Here is a 19733-nt window from a genome sequence, read left to right as displayed (position 1 = left end):
TCCTAATTCAGAGTGCAGTTAAACACATGCACATTTATCTTTGTAAGAATGTTGTTAGAACTCCTGGGGACCCCATCTCCCTCTTCTTGGAGGGTGTGTGTGTGTGTGTGTGTGTGTGTGTGTGTGTTAAACACATGTACATGTGTGGATTTTGTTTTAACAAAAAGAATTTACAGTGCTAACATTTGATGATTGACTTAAAAATTATGATCATAGTGGATACTCTTTCTTTCCTGTTTTGAAGATACTTTTATTTCCTGGGGCAGTTTTCTACAGCAAAAAGATAATTTGTTAAAATTAGAAACTAAGCTGTGAGTGTCTGCTTCTGCTTCCATCCACTCCTGGATGAAGGCTCTAGGATGGCATAAAAGGTAGTCATCAATCTTATTACCAAGAGAGGCACTTAAGGTAGCCTCTCCACTATTGCTCAGATGTTTAGCTGGGGTCAGTCATATTTGTAGGTCTCTGGACATTTCCCTAGTGCCAGATATCTCTTTAAACCTTAAATGGCTCCTCTACCCTGGTATCCCTTTTCTTGCTCTCTTCTATTCTTCCTTTGACTCCTGCTCCCTCATGTCCTCCTCTCCCCTCCTCTTCTCCCCTTCTCTTTCTCCTAACTCCCTCTCCACTCGCTGTGCCCCCTCCCAATTTGCTCAGGAGATCATGTCCCTTTTCCGTTCTCGGGGGGACCATATATGTCTCTCTTAGGGTCCTTATTGTTTCCTAGCTTTTCTGGTGTTGTGGATTTTAGGCTGACGAAACCAGCAAAGTTCCAACCCAGTCCCCCTGAACATGGGTGTCAGTTAGGAGGACTGGGCAGTCTATGGGGCAACTGGCAGTGTATCAGTATTTATTTCTAGTATCTGAATGGACTTTGGGAGCTCATTCCACATAGATGGATACTCTCTCAGCCTAGACACATGGTGGAGAGCCTAGACCCTGCTCCAAATGATATAACAGACTTTGAAGATTCCCCATGGAAAGCCTCACCCTCTCTGGGGAGCAGAAAGGGGATGGGATTGGAGTTGAGGGGGACAAGGAGTGGGGAGGGAGCTGGGATTGACATGTAAAACAAGCTTGTTTCAAATTTAAATAAAAAATTATCATGAAAAAATTAGAAACTTAGTTTAGCTGATATCTGAGTTATTACCTTGCAGATCTGGTCAACTCAATGATTAAGTATTGACTTGTCTTCTGAGGTAATTCGACAAATAAAAAAATGAAATGAAGATATGTTAAATTGATTATTGTAAAATTTCCCCTTTTGGTTCTAACCTGATACCAACTGCCAATACCAGATTCTTAGTTTTCTTAGTACTTTTTTTACTTATTTACTCATAGTGCAGAATATTGAAGCTAGTGCCAGGCACATCCTAGGCAAGTGCTTTATCATTGTGCTCCATCCACACCTAGCTTTCTTCATGTTTTATTTTGAGGTGAGGTCTCACTTAGTTTCATAAGCTGATCCTGAACTCACTGTGCTCCAGGTAGCCCTTGCATTTGCAATTCTTCCACCTCATCCCCTTAGGCCTGACTTCAGAGCTCACTTTAATATTGTACTTACATAGGTCAAGAGTGTTCAGCTTGATCTGCCTATTCAAAGCTTTACAGGGGCCTTGAAAAATAAAAATCTCAATTCCCAGAATATTTTTAAAGAGACTTGGGTATCAGTATTTTAACAGCCTAAGCAGTTACTAAGGACAACTGAGGTGAGAACTTATGTATTGGGTTCTACTAAATAACTAAAATATTTACATTCATATTATTCACTATAGTTGTAAGGGCCACATTTGTCCTATTTCCTGCTGCATCCCAAGCCCCAATAAGTACCTGGCCAGTATATGCCATACATATAATAATCATGTTTTATTTTAATAAAATCTGGCTAATCTTTCACTAAAATAGGACTGATAAAATCTATTGTCTACTTGAATCATTCTCACTTTGACCTCACTGACTAAGTAAGATCTCACTTTGCTTCTTTTGTTTGCCTGTACATGCATAAAAACAACATCCTTGGTAGGCTATTGGGCAATACTCAGCTATCCTTGGGATGAGAGGAAGGGAATCATCTGTAACTACATATCCTCATGACAAGAAGTCCTTACATGTCCAAAGACACATCTTCTACATAGCACCATGGCTCAGGTGAAAAGAAATCAGACTACATGTTGCCAAGGAGCCAGATGAGCCATTGATTCAGCAGATATTCCTGGAAGACTAATACTACACTGTGAATGGCTGTTTCAGACTTTCTCAACAACACTTTCATGTTAGTGCTCTGGGTACTTTTCTTTACATATAATGAGTTAATGCCCTTTGTATATAGTCCTGTTTTGTTCTATTTCAATCATGGGATAATTCAGAGTATAGTCATACAAGTCATGCTTTTGTGCTCATGGTTCAGATGAAAAAAAAATCCTATTTTAAAATCATCACTGATGGAGAGTGAAATGACCAACAAAACAGAGTGCTTATCTTCTAGAACTGGGCTGGACAGGAAATCCATATCAATAAGAAGTGTGTAACCATGCTGTAGATGGAGGAGGGGGTGGCCACGCGGCACATGTGTCCATTCAGTACTTCAGATGTAGTTGATACAGATGAAGAACTTAAATTATTTAATATTAATTCACCTAGGTTGAAAGAACTACCTATGCTGAATAGCTACCATGCTATCCTAAACACAGGTTTAGGATCTCTGACACAGAGAGGAGGGTGGCATAGAAACCATCATAATACTCAGTGAAATGTCTAACAAAATACTATGAAAGCTCCTTGGAGAAGAAGCCAGCCTACCATTGGTGATGTTTGGGATGGAATCTTCTGACAGGAAATGGCTGCTGGGATAAGGCTTGAAGGACATATGATAGAATTTGGAAGGGATGGTGGAGAGTTATAGACAAAAGATTACGTGTGTGAAAAACTGAGGAGAAGAAGGGAATAAGAGAAGATGGAGATGATGGCATGTGCCCATGAGGGGAAAGGTAGAAGGTGACTTGATGAATCTAGAGAGCTCTGCTAGAGGAAGAAGCCAGAACATCAGGCTCTCTTGTGCCATGATATCTCAAAACCAATAGTAATTATAAAGAGTTTTAGTCCCTGGAGAATGATATTTGTGATTTTGAGAATTCTCTGGATTCCACTTGACACTGCAGGGAATCCTGGTAGGATGAGGCAGTACTCTAGATGGGAAAAGATAAAATTTTCTTACTCCATTAACACAGGAAGTGGGAAGAAGGACACTTAGTAGGAGAAAAGGGGAAAAGCCGAAGCGGTGCACTGAACTCCCAGCCAGGGCATGAGGAAGGGAAAGACTGAACCTGGATTTCTGTCTTGAATAGATGACCATAGCATTTAAAGGTAACATGCATTTAGAAATTGTCTCTAACTTAATTTTTTTTATCCCATTAGCTATTTGGTCCATATGAATCACAAACTACTTGCTATTTACACATATACAAGTGAAATCAAGCTATGCAAGCTGTCTTTTCCAATAAATCAACACAAATTCACAGTTAATGCAACATTTCTTTTATTGAGAGTCAAGGACCAAAGAACGTCTCATAAAATGTCACCACAGTCACACTCTGTGCTTGGGCTAACAACAAACCTGTTTATTTATTAAGTCAGTGAGAACAGAGTAAGACAGGGCCAACAAGCACTTTGAAAAAACAAGACAGCTAGAGAGTCATGATGGGGGCTACATATGACAATGTCAAACAGCTAAGTAGAAAGTTACATCAGTTAAATAGCCAGGTCTCCCAAAAAGTTAGTCATCTTTTCCTTAGCAGACCTAGCTTAACTGTCTTCTTTAAGACAGCAGTCACTATTTGGACATCTATGTTATCTAGATGACCACTTTATTAACCGCTGCTAAATGCCAATCAAGGACAAAGTGGCTGGAAATGAGAATGGAATTTTTAGTTCTAGTTTTTTATGGCCAAAGTATCCTTGAACTAGTTACATGAATAAAAGAGGATTACAACACAAAATGACTAGTGGTCATTATTAATACTTAAGTATTACTGAAACAGTCATGGATAAGCATTCTCAGCATTTACAAAAGTTGGCCATTGGTCAAGGACATTGAGAAGATGTTCAATGGGAGATTGGATCTGTACAAATGAACCAATGGCTTCATGGTTGGGAATATAGTATACATACAACTTTGGCTATTCTGTATTCTTTGAGAACAGATCATTGACAATTTCTTGATCCAAATACATAAGTTCATAGCTGTATTTCACACTGACATGAAGTGCCAAACAGGGGAAGGAACTGGAGAGATCTACTAGATCCAGTCTGTGAAGCATCCCTTGATCACATAGATAGAATACCTCCTTTAGTCAAATAGAAGTTAATGTTTCCTTAGGGCAGGTTGGAGTATTTTAAAAGCCATTAAAAGATAACTAAGGGCCTAATTTCTAGTTCTTGATGGTATACTTCCAAATATGTAGTGTGATTTATTTATTTGTTTATTTATTTATTTTTGGTTTGGGTTGGTTGGCTGTTTTGTGTGTGTGTGTGTGTGTGTGTGTGTGTGGGTGTGTTTTGTTTTGTTTTTGTTTTTGTTCTAAGTTACTCTGCTTACAGACTATAGATTTATGTTTCCTGTCAAAAAGATATTGTGACAGGTAACTTAAGGAGGCCCACTGCTCTTAAAACTTGGACATTTTTTGCAGAACTAACAAAGTCAAAAATTTCATGATGTCTGACCTAAATCAAAAGGAAATTTCTAAAGTGCTGGCAGGCTTGCCACCACTAAATTTTCAATTTAATTTTCTGACATGAAATATATTTTATCATTCCAGTGTAGTTCAAATACAAAACTATTTGAGAAAACTATTGAGGCCATAAATACGCAAAAGAGCTATTTGTTTCCACAGACAGACATTAAGGGCTGTAGGGAAAGTGACAACAGGGTTGGTACTGATCACAATGTTCTGATTTCAGGCTTCAGCTCATGAGCTTTGTGACCATAGCCTTGAATGTTCATAGCTGCACATAGCACCTAGGTCAGGCACTTTACCTCATCAAAATCAGTTTCATCACCTGGGGTGTGGGGGACAATGTGTAATTTTCATGGTTGCCATAAGCTTTATTAGGCAAAATGCTTTCTGTATGGAATAAACTTGGTAGCTAGCAATTATGAACAGAAGAATCATGAGTTCTGCACAGGTGCTACCAATTGCCTTCACCTTTCTAGTGACATATTGCTGGAACTTTATCTGTAGTTTGGTTTAGGTGACTTCTGGGGTGCTGACTGTTGGAATCAAGTAGACACGAGTATTTGTAACCTCCAAAACTCACCATGTGTATTTCCTCTGCCATATCCTGGCATACTATTATGTCCACCTTAAAGACTATTTTCTCCTACCTTCCCATTTATCTAAATTTTTTTACCCTTTATGATTCATTCCATATCTCTCTTCAAGGCAACATTCTCCCTTAGGCAAACCAATTTGGCCTCTTCTGAGCACATTATCTCTAGCTTTGTTTCTGCTCTTATTGTCTGCTGACTCAGTTTATCACTACGTTTTAGGTGCTTTATGTACCCTTGTCCAGTTTCATTTTCACCCTTGGAAGCAGCTACCATATGTCACCAAGGCAAGCTCTCTGCTCAGAGTGATGTTTCTGCGTGGTGGCATGAGTGTCTCTGTGGGTTACCTGTGACAACATTGGTTTTCATTTTCTAGATCTCTCTCAGCAACAAATACTATGTGCTGATAAAAATTATTCTCCACAGAAAATTCAGTCTCTTCATACATTAACACACTTGTGCAAAGTTGCCTTACACAAACACCACTAACAAGCCTATCTATGCTAGGATCAAAAATGGATGGCAAGTGTATCTGAACACAGACAGACAAATACACACAAGGAAGGGCAAGTTTTTGACTCATGAATGGTCTAGGTCTTTCTGTTTCTTGCTAAGATTACTATTAGCTGCAACTGTACCACGTGGGTGGCTGTTGGGGTATCTTCAGGTGGTCACATGCTTTGTTTCAACTTCTCAGTTGGCATGATAGTCCATCAGTCTAGTAGTCTCTGTAGTCTTTGTCCTTTTACTGGGCAGATATTCCTGAGGAAAGGAGCTATAGGAAGAGCTGAAAGGAACATCAGTATAACTAAAAAGAAAATAGAACATGTCACAGACAGTTATCACATTGACTGTTTAATGGAGATGAATTTGTGACACCTTAGAGACAATGCCTAACTACAGCAGAAACAACGTGAACAACAAAAACGTGGCTTTTTTTCAATGTTCCCCTTGCTCAAGGTTCAGGCAAGCAGTAATCTTGTCTCAGTGTGGAAAAGAGGGCCCTACTGAGAAAAGTGCTTCAAATCTACCCTCACTGAAAGAGGACACACAGGCAGAGAGCAAAAGAGAACAGGGCACATTCAAGTTAAGTCCTAGGTGTGATGATAAACTGAGTTGGCTGTAGGTGCTTAACTGTTTAACAGTGCAGGAGTGAATGGAAGCACTGAAATTATTGGGTGTTAATTATCTTGGTATTTCCAGTGCCTGGCATTGAACTTGGCACATGGTACTTAAAGAAAAAGAGACTGGGAGAAATGGAAGGATGGAGAGAAAGGGGAGGCAGCAGAACAGTAAGAGAGAGAGAGAGAGAGAGAGGGGAAGGGGAAAGGAAGGTACATGAACGGAAGGAGGGAGGGAAAATGGAAGGAAGAGAAAACAGAAGAAAGGAAAAGAGGAGAAAAGGAGTTACTGGAATATTGAGGCACACAGGAAGAAACTTAGTCAGATGTAAGCATATTAAAGGTGTTGATACTGAGGAATGAAATCTGGCTTAATAAAAGAAGGGGTTCTACATTCCAGGTGGTTTGAGAAAATGAAAACGAGGTGGGGCCATTTCCTGTTGGCTTTGAACATGTCAAGGTTTCATTTGGGAAGTGTGTTGTGGTCACATGACCATTGTAGGCCCCTGAAAGGAACATTGCCACAATTCAAATGAATCAAGAGGAACAAGAAACACAAAACTAATCCAATGGGGAAAATAAACAGCACTACAAGGAATGACAGAGAAGAAGGGCTGGGGGATAGGGTGTGGCCTAAAGCAGAAAGGCAGGTGTCTGTCTGGGTACCTTCCAAGTCAACACTGAAGGATGTGGGTTTCTAACTGGGATCAAGAATTCACTTCTCCCACTGGGGAGTTTTATTTCAATTTCTTTTATTTTGCCCCTAGGGTATTGCTTTTTCAGTCATCATACCTTCCTGAAGATGAACTCCAGTCTTCAGCATTTTCTCAACAGGGCAAAACAGATTAGTAAATAATTGAACCCCAAGGTAGAATTAGGTGTAACTTTGAAGGGCAACTAATGATACCAACCTGGGTTCATGGGTTCTGGCCTTCTTATTACTCCCATACTGTAAAATGGCTTCAACAATTCAACAAGCTGTAAGAACTGGGAACCTACCTAGTCTGACCCACTCACTCCACAGAGAAGGATCCCAAGAGAACCTTGTGTTGAGTAAAAGACACTACTCTTACTCTGCAGGAGCTGCTATGAATGAGATGTACTTTGCAGGTAGTTTTAATTTAACTGAAACCTTTGACATCAGCTTCTCCATTATACTCACACAATGAAAATGCATCAGTGATCTAGGCACACTGAATGGATGTACCAAAAACACATTACTGTGCTAAATACTCATTACACGGAGGATGTTGGTTCTCCAGAGCCCAGATCTAACTAGGAGAATGACTTAGTTTTAAATATTGTGAATGGACAACGTATTTTATAAACAATGACAATGAGAATGAGGTGCTAAGTTTTTGACATACATGCAATATTCATCTGTGAATAAATGAGCATGATATTGTATTAAGGAAAGATATTACATATAATACTTTTATGATTTATATAGATGGTGAATAATGGAAAGTTCAAGAACATATGAGAAGATAAAAATCAAACTATACATTGCTTTGGAGTTGCATAGATAGAACCCATGCAACAATGGCCTTTATATAGTATGAACACTATTAAAAGGAATTTTGAGGAATGAATATGCATCGGACAGTAGGAGAGTGAACAGATTTCCCATGTTTGTCACGAGTTAAAATTTTTGGTTCTATATCTACCAACTTTCTTTGAGTAGTGGAGTAGGGTCTTTTATTCAACACAAGGTTCTCTTGGGATCCTTTCTGTAATTTGAATGCAGAAGCCAAAAATGAGACCCTTAGATTGCCTTGCTCAGTAATAATTCTCCAAGTATGTCTTGACAATCTTATCACCTACTGTACATAGCCAAGTGCCAGGCTGGCCAGCCACCTCACTGTGCTTCTGTTGGCTTTTATTTATTTATTTATTTATTTTTAATTCTTGATAAGTAGATCTTCAGGGGGCAGCTTGCTGGAAGGGGCTCCTCAGTGGGGCCATCAGTAGATCTCTGGAATCACATTAAGGCCCCAAAAGGGAACCGAAGTTAGTGAGTAAGAGTTTCAGTTACTCATCATGTGACACGCAAAATGGAAGGGAAAACAGAAAAGAAATTGTTTATTATTGTTAATGGCTTGATTACTTTGATTAAGTTAAAAACTATTATCTCTGCCTAACATCATTTCTCTAATTCCAACAAAGGAAATATATTCTTATGAGTAATATTTACTACTCTGATGTTCTCCATGATTTCCAAGTTATTCAAAGTCAGGATAAAGAACAAATCCACAAAGAATTGCAAATATTTTGCAAAGAATTCAAGTGTCTCCAATGACAACCCTTCCAAAGATCATTAGTTTTCAATATTTAGGTTTTCTGCTTTCATTCCCACATAAGCACACAGGCTGCAAAGTCCTTTTATTCTTATATTAATTAACAAGGAATTAAAAAAAATAAGCTGGCTTAAAAAGCATTCTACTCAGGAGCAATTTCAAGTGATGAGACATGCCCAAGGGTGGGGGTGGTCGACACACTCAAGTAGGCTACATGTAAAGCAATGCGCAGCTATATGCACATTAGTATAATTACAGATTGCAAATTATATCGGATGTATCTAATATCTAATTTTTTGAAAGCTGATTCCACTTGAGACTTCAGTAACAGCATCAACATTTTGCAGGTGGCTCCTTCTGTACAGTATCCGAAGGGAATTAGTCTTCTAATGTGCTTATAGCCCTCAAGTTAAAACTAGATCTCCTGCTTAAAGGACCAATGAACAATGAACACTGAGAATAACACCTTGACAAAGGAAATGGGGAGGGGTGTTACCCTGGATAACACTGAGTACAGTTACTTATTCTTTCTGTACTGTGATCATGATACTTGCTTCAAGCAATAAGGAACTTCAACATGCGTCATTAGGAAATGTGGGAGAGGCTACATGCACACTGAGGAAGCAAACTGAACAGCTAGAGGTTGGCCATCTATTAGATCTATAGATAAAAGAGACATGCATCTGAGTGGCATGTTATGCTTTTGACTGCAAATGGAAACTCTTACATTAAATTCAGATCATTTAAGACAGACATCCAGTTTGTGTGTCTAAAGAAGGTCCAAGCTCTGCGTTGAGGAATTGGCCTTTGTCCTCAAGCCCTACATAAATCAATCTCCAAACAGCTAAAATATATTTGAGGTCTCGGAGAATGAAGCATATTCTTCAAGTTGATTGGATCCATTTTCTTGATTCCTCTTTAAAGATCTTTCTGCTAATTAGTCGGGTTTGCTGCTGAATTATTTAATTATCTGCACTTTTGTGCAATGAAATATGTTGTCATAGCACACACTTTACAGTGTGGTGACTGTTCACATCTAATGATGCCTCTATAGTTAGTACTTTCCTTTGTTCTGTTCATAAGTGGTTTTAGAAAAAAGGGGTGGGCCCTGAAGGAGGAGCCTCGGGGTTTGTAAAATAAAATCATACATTCCTGGTACATGTGCAGGATTTGATGCATTTATATGAATTTCAAATTAGAAATCAAGTTGAAGTTCCGTTCTGAATAAGCTAGGGCACATGTCGGTGACATCAAGTGTAGCCACAAGGCTCTGGGTGCACCTTGAACATCTCTCTAGTGAATACTCACTGCAACACCAAGGGGAAGGGGCAACTTTTTTTTCCCCCTTTAAATCAGCAAGGAATGTCTTTAACGAGGAAGAAGTAAATTATGATAATTACTCTGAATGGTCGGATCCTTGAACATTACTAATTAGCATTTATTGCCTGGATTATAGAACAATACAAGTGAAACCAAACTGTGATTGCTCTTTTACCTTGAAGACTTGAAAAGGCAATGGAGGAAGAAGTGGGCAGCCACCTCCCTGGTGCAGACTGTAGTCAGTCCACCTTTCCACAGCCTGGAGACTCCCTCCTTGTGGAAACACACCCATATGGTCCTCAGCCCTTCCGGCCCATTCATCTTTCTGTGTTAGGCTCATATTCGCATGAGCTATCATAGTTTTGGGAGACCGGGGACAGGCAAAACGTTTTGGCTATAATACCATCTGAGGACAATATTATCAGTTGGGAGAGCTTAGCAATAACAAGCTGAAACGCCATGCTCCATAAAAATATGGAATTCTTCCAGAGAAATATTTGACTTAAAATAGAACAAAGAACTCAGCTCTTGGTGAATGCAATTTTACATTCCTTTTCTCGATTGCCCTTAGGACTGAAGGTAAAAACAAACAAACAAACAAAATAGCTGAGAAAAGGTGATGGGTTTCTGGTATAAGGACTATTTGTTTGTTTATTTATTTATTTATTTATTTTCCATTAGGAATCTGTGTAAGATGGGTTCTGAAATTAAAAAATGAAAATTAGATGTTGATCGTCAGCCCTGACAGCACAGAATAAATACTATTCATATAATTTGGCAACTGAATTTTGAAAATAAGGCAGCAGGTAGAAGGAGAGAAAGGGGAAAAAATTTCCCTGAGCCATTTATCATTCTGCAATCCCCGCTGTTCTCCACACCCCATTATAGCGAGTGAAGAGAAAAGCCTATATGCAGCCAGAAAAACGGGCCCTTAACACAGTCACTAGTCTTCCAAATACCTTCCACAGTTTCCCCACCCCACTCCCTTCCAGTTTGAAAGAATAAGTTTGACTAAATCTGTGAGGAGATTATTTAATAGACTGGTGGAAGAAATTAATTCTGCCGAATGAGCAAAAGCATTCAAGTTGCCCAGATGCAAATAAGACAGATAATACTTTTCTTTGCCTTTGACATGCTAGGCGGATTAGTTTAGAATGTTAAATCTGATTTTATTAGAATATATTAGCAGTGTTTTAATTAATACCAATCAAACGTTTTCTTTCCCTAGGGCTTGATATGTTCCTAACACTTTCTAAATCATCTGTTTTTCTCCCCCAGAAAAGAAGAGGGGGGGAAAAACCCTACCAAATCACAAAAGCCTTCTGTTACATTCTTCTTACTTTACTGTATTCAATAGAAAACTGTAAACTTTTTCTTTAAAAAAAAAAAAAAAAAAAGGTGTTTTGTCCATAAAATTGGTTCCAGATGCCAGACTTTAAAATGAGTACTCCTCTCTAGCATTCTTCCTTAAAACAAAACAAACACAAATAATTAGAGATTTGAAAATTAAGCATTTTCTGTATTTTTCTCTGGAGTAAATAATGTAAAAGGGGTTTCAGCTGGTTCCTCTTGTTATCGGTGGGGCTTCTTAAAGCTGTTGGATTTCAACTGCTATGGTTTTAAACAGACCAAAAAGAAGGACTTTAAGGAGGTGGTAGTGTTAATGAAGGAGTGTGTGTGTGTGTGTGTGTGTGTGTGTGTGTGTGTGTGTGTAAGTTAGTTAAAAATACGGTGAGCCACTGTGCCCTGTGAACTGAATTGTAACTGTTCTCCAAGGAGGTACAGGACTGCATTCCACTCATTATCCCTCCCTTTCTCTCTAGCTTCCTGTCCTTCTGGGCCTGAGCTCCAGTTCCCTCCTCTCTTTTCTTCCCCTATTGCACCCCCACTGCAGCTCTCCGCCTTATTTTTTTTTTTTATCTGCCAGGCTGGATTTGCGCTTTTAAAGATCAGTATCAATAATAGCCTGCTTGTTTCGGTTACACTCTCCCTTTAAAAGACAGTCCCCTCTAATTGATGCGTCTGGGCTAGTCTAGACTGGTAGTGATTGAACCAACCACCAATTATGTTATTCATTTCACTGAACTTCACTGATGGGCTCCATGAGGAAGAGGGGGTGTTGAGAAACCTGCCCTTGCACTGAAGCAGTTGCCTGCTGAAATATAAAAATCGTGTGTGTCGAATGCACCGCTCGCTGAATGCCTAGGCAACCAGCTTTACAGTGGAACAGTTGAAAACATGGGAAAAGCAGGAGTGCCTCCAAGTACAAAGTGAAACATTTGTATTGAATCATATCCCTCTATCATTTAAAATCAGAGAAAAGACATCTATCATATCTTTATTGATCCATGCTTACATTCCTGTCACATCAGCTGCATACATATTTTGCCTTCAAAAAGCACCAGGTGTCTGCCAATGTTTCCTATGTATAATATGATAATATATTACCCATAATTTAATCTGATGCACCACTATAATGTACATTATGGTGTATGTACATTAGCTGAGATGGGATTGGAATTATTAATCATTTTATATAAACTAATGGAAAATCTCTTAAATAACTCTAAGTCTCAAAGCACATTTTACCAAAGGCTGCCAAGTAATAGTTAAATTACAGATGTACAAGAGGTTTCAACAAAAGACGTAGCGCAATTGTTGCACACTTCTCAATTCAGGGTTCTGATACAAAATGCTTTCTTGACTACAATTTGGAGTGGGTAAAATTGAGATCAGCACTTAAAAATAGGACAAGAACAGTTTCCTTCACCTTCCACTCTGTGTGCACAATTAGGTTACAACCATTACAAAATCTTTCAGAGATGAAAGCGTTTTGAGTCTAGTTTGATTTAGATATTTTCCAAAAATGGAGAGAAAGGATGGGCTGAGAAGAGAAAACTGTTTCAAGGAAACTGCACGCTGGAATTTTCTGCAACAAAGGGAAGGTAAGCCTTGTCCTTTTTCCCCAATGTGAAGCAGACCTGAATCACTGAAATTACCCTGCCACGTAAAGTTATCATCCCACAAAAAACTACAAACTGAAAATGCTAACAATTGCCTCAAGAGAGGATCATTTTTAAATGTGGTTTGGTATTACCAATAACTTTGTCTAGTTGAATTAAAATCCTGCTAAAAAAATTTTCCAGCTTATAAAGAAGAGCCATGGGCATTGATTTCCCCCAAAGGAATGCAATATCAAATGCATCCAGTTATTTCTTTCATTTCAAATACATTTCTATCCTTATCAGCTTTAAATTCATCAAGCATAATATTTTTAAAGAGGTGCCAAACCAAGGAGGTCATATTCCTCCTTCAATTTTTTAAAAAAGAAATCTTGCAAAGAAACACGTATTTTTTCTTTCCTGGTCCCTTAATTTCCTTTCTTTGTATTGAATACAAGAGTTGAATATTTAACCTAGTAATTTATTTCAAACCTGTGGTTCTAGCATACCTATGTCAGAGAAACCACTCTAAAGCCATATATGATACTTGTGCAAACAATGCAGATATAATATATTCTCATACCATTTTAATTGAGCACAATTTTGAGATTAACTGTTGAGTTTAAAAGTTGGAGGCATGAGGCATGCTGGGACTTCAGCTGAGATGTTCTGAGGTCAACCACCAGGTACTGAGCTGTTGGTGTTACGCTCTGGTAGTACTGCGTGTTGCTCTCAAGGAATAGACCCTGCCGATGAGTTTCCACAAGCCTCGGTGTTACCCATATACACAGGCGTCCATATCAGCTAACACAGGATGCTAACAGTCTATGTCTACTTCAACAGAAGCCAGGAGCTGCCACACTCTGGTCACCTGATCCCATCTAACAATGGAAGCCTCAGAGGTGTACTCTCATCACTTCTGAAAAACTTTCTGTTCTTTCCTTTCCCCCCCCCCCCCCTTTAAAAGACAAAAAGTTCCTTCGGCGACGCAAAGGCACGACTCGCAGCTCCCAAGAGCCTAACCCGTGGATTTAAACGGTAAACATCACAAGTTAGGGTCTCAGGGACTGAGGGGAGCGCAACACATTTTTTTTTTTTCTTTCTTGAGACAAAACAAAGCAAAACAAGAATGACAGTCAATTTCGGTTGCAGACTCGGGACTAAAATGCAGCAAACAGGTGGTCCAGTGTAGCGATATCCTGGCTTTCTAAACCTCGTCCCTTCATAAAATCGAGATCATTTCTGACTCCATAAAGCCCTGCATACGCAATACATATACCTGAACATGCAAATGTCATTTATTTCAAAGAACACTTTTATGCTTTGGGAAAATAGTTTACTAAATTGGGAAATAATATGAATAGACTCAGAAATGTCTATTTCTAATTGGTTAATAAAACAAAAAAAAAAAAAAACCGCGATCTGCAATCGGGATTAAATATCTCTTCAAGGCTTTCATTTGCAACTTGCACAAATGACTAAGGAGAAGAAAATAACCCTCTGCCTTCCCCCAGGGCAAGCGTGCCACATGCAACAATCCTAAGAGATGGGGTTTGGGGGAAGCAGGATTCGGAGGATAGAAAGATATTTTTGAACTCACCCATTTGAAGTGGAGCCCGGCTACAGAGCTTCCAGCAGCGCCATCGGACCCGGGGGGAGAATGTGAGCTCGCAGTGCGCTAGGCTGGGCGAGGTGTTCAATAGGACAGAGAATGGGGCGGGGAGGGAAGGCGGGGGCAGGAAGCGATACTCCAAAATCGAGAGAAGACCGTAACTCTGTGGTTTATGCTTTGACCGGGAGTGGGGGTGGGGGAGATGCAGTTGGGTGGGAGTAGAGGGAGGGGCTGGGGCTGATCAAATTTGGAAAACAGTCGGTTAAAAAAATTAAATTGAATAAATCGAGAGAGAAAGAGAAAATATCCCAAGGACCTCTTGTTAAAAATTTTTTTTCTTCTTCTTCTTTTTCTAACATGCAGAGTTCTGTCAGTCTTGCAAACCCGGCCCTCCTCTGCATCAGCTGCTTGGCTGAGGCCAAGGCCAAAATCACCCAAAGCGAGCACCAGCCTGTCATTTGGTAGACGCAGAGTGGGAAGGGGTGGGTGCGAGCTAGAGAGATGCTCCCCCACCCTCGCCTCCCGCTGCGGATCCTTTGAAGCCTTTGGCCAATATTTCAGAGGAATCCGAGGCATAATCCCCCTCCATCTTCACAGGCAGCCACTAGTGTTATACCTGATAGAGTCGCTTTCCCCAGCCTCCTCTGCCTGGAAGCTGAGCTTTTCCTGTGCAGACTCAAAAAGAAAGAAAGAAAGAAAAAAAAAAAAAAAAAAAAAAAGCCAAAAGGGACGAGAAGATGCTTCTTTAAAAAAAAAAAAAATCTTTCCCCTCACCCCTCCTTTCTTTCTTTTATCCCAGGCCTGAGCAAAGTAGATGGCTGGCTGGGCACACAGAGTAACAAAGCACTGGCCCTAAGGAAGACACTGGAGGGGGCCCTTCTAGTCGGAGTAAAATTAAAATAAAAAAGAAAAGAAAAAAAAAGCTATTTTTAAGATACTCTCATATACAACTAGAAACAGTGAAGAGCTCCAGGCTTGCCTCCTCCCTGCCAGAAGAACTAGAATCATGCCAGCCAGCCCTCTAAGCCATGTCTCTTTTCCCCCTGCACAGGGTCTGTTCAGAACACACACACACAACTTTTTTTCTCACCTCTGTAGGTTCTGCTCATGTACAGTCCACTGTTCAGCTCTCCGTCTCCTTTTTCTCCTTTCCCTTTTCCTCTCCAAAGAGCCAGTCCGTCATCATCATACCTAGTCTCCTCTCTCTCTCTCTCTCTCTCTCTCTCTCTCTCTCTCTCTCTCTCTCTCTCCCATTTTATTAATAATAATAGCCCTTTCCACACAGCAGCATGAAGTGGCTGCCTTTGAGAAAGCACATTTAATCTTTACTGGCTCCCCTAGGCTTCACTGAAGAAGAAGGCAAGGGGAGAAAAAAGGAGAGAGAGGAAAAAAGCATGTAAGGGAGGCTGCTGACGGACAGCAAGCATCAGGCACAAATCAGCGACAAGTTGAATTTTCCTAGACCACACTGCCCCCTTTCTTCTCAGCTCTCTCCCTGGGCTCCTGGAAAGCCCCAGTGTCTGGTTACAGGAGGCAATGGGTCTCTCTCTGCCAACCATGGTGCAGATTCCTCACATGCCTGCTTAAACCTCTGGCAGAGTAAGGAATCGATATCCCCCTCTAATCACCTTTAGCTCTTTGATGGCTTCCCCCCTTTTCTGAGAATCCACTTGGCTTCCCTTGCCTCTTCCCCCACCCTGCCAGGCTCCTGCATACAAAGCTTGAAGCACTGTCATCTCTCACTTCCTTCCATATCTTGAAGACAAGCCTCTTCTAATACTCTCTCTCTCTCTCTCTCTCTCTCTCTCTCTCTCTCTCTCTTTCTCCTAGCGTGTCTCCTCCAGGACTAGCAACACCGGATGCAGGGAGACATCTCCCTGACTACTAATGAGATCTAAAATACACCATCAGGTCAGGGGAAACTAAACATTGTACTCTATCTACAGACACACACACACACACACACATGCATGTGTGTGTATATACATATATACATGCGTGTGTATGTGTGTGTGTGTGTGTGTGTGTGTTCTTCTGCTAGACCTACAGCCAGACCTACAGTTCAGGTAGCTCATTTACTAAAGTGCATGTGTGTGTGTTTGGGGGGGGGGGGTGGATCCAGGTGGGGATTGTGAAGAAGTGAAACCTTGGGTGCAATGTGATTATTTGGCCAATTGCCTGGCATCCAGGAGAGTTCGTGAATGAACACAGGTGAGGCTCCTTGTGAATTTTTTCCTCGTTTATTTTTTTAATGGATGGTCAACAGTGCCCAAACATTTCTTTGAAATTGTATGAAAGCATAAAAGAGCAACAACTAAAGTCTATATATAAGATACGTAGACACTCTTCAGGCACATAACGATCACAATGCTAAACCTCATGCCTTCAATGGCTGGGTTTTGCTGGTTGCCTCCGGTTGCAGCAAGCACTAATATGCCACTTATGTTCCTGGGATTCGGAAAGCAACTCTACCAGTCTCCTCAGCTCAGCCTAACCCTTGGCTTCCACTGGAAGCATTCTCCTGATTCCTGAAGCCTTTGTAGCCTCCCATGCCCATTAGATAGGTGCATACTTTATTGATCAGCTTAATGTCCCTCGATAATGATAAGCAATACTTCAGATGGCAAAAAAAAAAAAAAAAAAAAAAAAAAAAAGAAGAAAGAAAGAGGGAGGGAGAAGCACAAGGAAAAAGAAAGGCATCTCCAAAAGATGAAGGGAGCAGCATGCAGCATTTCTGTTGTCACCATTTTAAATGCTTGCCTTCCATACAGCGTCCTCCCAAAGAAGGCACCACCCCCGAAATTAGGGTCTCTACCTATCTATAAACACAGTGGGTACATTGCTATCTTAGCCCAATTTTCCCAATGAGGCTAGAATACTGCAGACAACAGACAGCGATGTGTTAAAATAGAATACGGGGTTCTGCAAATAGCAGGGAAGGAGGGGAAGACAGCCAAGGACGCAGGCTCCCTGCAAGTGGGTGTTTTAAAAGGTAGTTTCTTTGTGCTCATCACACACATTCATTGTGCTTTGTCTTTGACAGTGAGACTTTAGAAGCGCGGCTGGATGCCAAAGGAAGGAGAAGGAAGAGAGGAAACGCATATTTGAGATGAAGCAGCAGAAGAAAGGAAAGAGAGAAGAGGAGGAAGGGAGAGGAGGGAGAGAAAGAAAAGAAAGAGGAAGGGGAGGACGAAGACAAGCAAAAGAAAAGAAGTAACAGAATGTTGAGGTGTCTTTAGAACATTTTTCCCCTTACTGTCATGACTGGGAAGGAGGAAGGCATGTGCCAGGAGTTGGTGACTGGGTCAGAATCTTTTTCAGATTTGGCTAATAGAGTGTTTACACTAGACCTATGAAAGAGAGAGAGAGAGAGAGAGAGAGAGAGAGAGAGAGAGAGAGAGAGACATGCTAAAATAATCAAAAAGGGTGGAGCTGTCAAAAAAAATCTTTGACTCATTGGGTGCCTCCCTGTTAGACCGAGATGAACCATTCCTGAGGAGAGTTCTTGATCTTCTCAGTGTACTTGTTTATATGAAGGCCCCAGAACAGGCCACTGTACCCAAATGAAAAGAAAAGAGAGATGGAGAATGAAATTCTCCTAATCCCTCTGATTTGCAATAACAGTTTAGCATGACTTCCACACACTAAGCTAATTCATACTTGTCTGTGCTCACTCTGCTTACAAGGATACACAAATCTGTGACTTATGAAAGTTAGGCTAAGGAACACATCATTTTCTCCATACAATTCAGTGAGGTCTTTGGAGGATACTTATTTGAAGCAGTTAACACCTGACCCCAATTTCTGTGGGTAATTAGTGAGCTAGATAACCACACAAAGTGGGTAATTATTTAGTACCCAAGGGTACGCTAGAAGTGGGTAGTGGCTTTGTTAACAAAAGCATATCTCTAATTATTGTATCTATGATGGGTGTTTTAAAAATACCAGTTACTCTATCAAGTGAACCATGATAGATAAGTAACTGTTTTACTGTCCTCAGCATATACATACATGCCTTCCATCATGGTTCAGAATATTTACTTCTAATGTCCAGAGTGTACAGAAGATTAATTAGTTAACGTCTGTAAGACTCTCAGAAGGTGAGATGAACTAAAGGGCTTTTAAATACAATATTAGTATTGTTATCAGTACTTTGGCTACGTTATCCTTGGCTGAGAGACGCTTTGGGAGTAGATGCTATTGTTCAGCCTATGCCTTGGTCTGATGGCAATGCTGAGATCACAGGCATTGTGATCACGGGAAGTAGGTGACTGCCTGACAGTCTAACCCGGCTGCAAAAGAGAGGTAGACAGCACTGAATTGGTAGCTGACTCAGGTTAGGTCTGAGGAGCTGGGCTGAGAGGTGGAGAGAGGGAGGAGCGAGCCTAAAGGGAGTTGAATCAGCTGGACCACACCCTCCTTATAAAGGCTTCCTATCATTCCCCCTTTGAGGGAACACAAATATGTCCAGAGATCCTCAAAGAAGACATCTGTGCAAGTTCTGGGATAAATTTAGCATAATGACATTAGTTATATAGTATTTATTGTGGAGAACAACTCTGTATACATCTTGTAAGTGGATGCAAATGCATTTTAAAATATTACTGTGTTGAGGATAGGCACATATAGAGCAACCTGGGTTACCTCTTTAACCCAGGATTGAAACAGTAAGGAAGAAACAATTTATTGCTTTTATAAATTAATCCTAGTATGAGAAGGATACTATTTATTTTTCCTAAGAAGGAAAAAGAAGAAGGGGGAGGAGAGAGGATGGTAGGAGAGGAGAGGGGAAGAGAGAGAGACACACAGACAGACAGATAGACTGTATGCCGCTTTGGGGACCCTGATCCTGGAGCTCAACTAAGCTTTGAAAACAATAAACAAGAACAGCAAAAATGAAAACTTACTACTTTCTTTGTGAATGGCCGTCACATTGAGTCTGTTTTCTGGCAGAGGCAGGGCAGACTGAGACCTCTGGAGTCCACATCTTCAAGTAGGTTCCCCCACACTTTTCCTTTCAAAAAGATCAACCTGGGGATCAACTCTAGAGATCTGGGAGGTGCAAGTATGTGGAAAGGGTTTAAAAAATATGCAAAGATGTTGTATTCCATGCAGTGG

This window comes from Phodopus roborovskii, unplaced genomic scaffold, assembly GCF_943737965.1.
Source record: "Phodopus roborovskii unplaced genomic scaffold, PHOROB, whole genome shotgun sequence".
NCBI lineage: Eukaryota > Metazoa > Chordata > Mammalia > Rodentia > Cricetidae > Phodopus > Phodopus roborovskii.
This window is presented reverse-complemented; position numbering follows the sequence as displayed.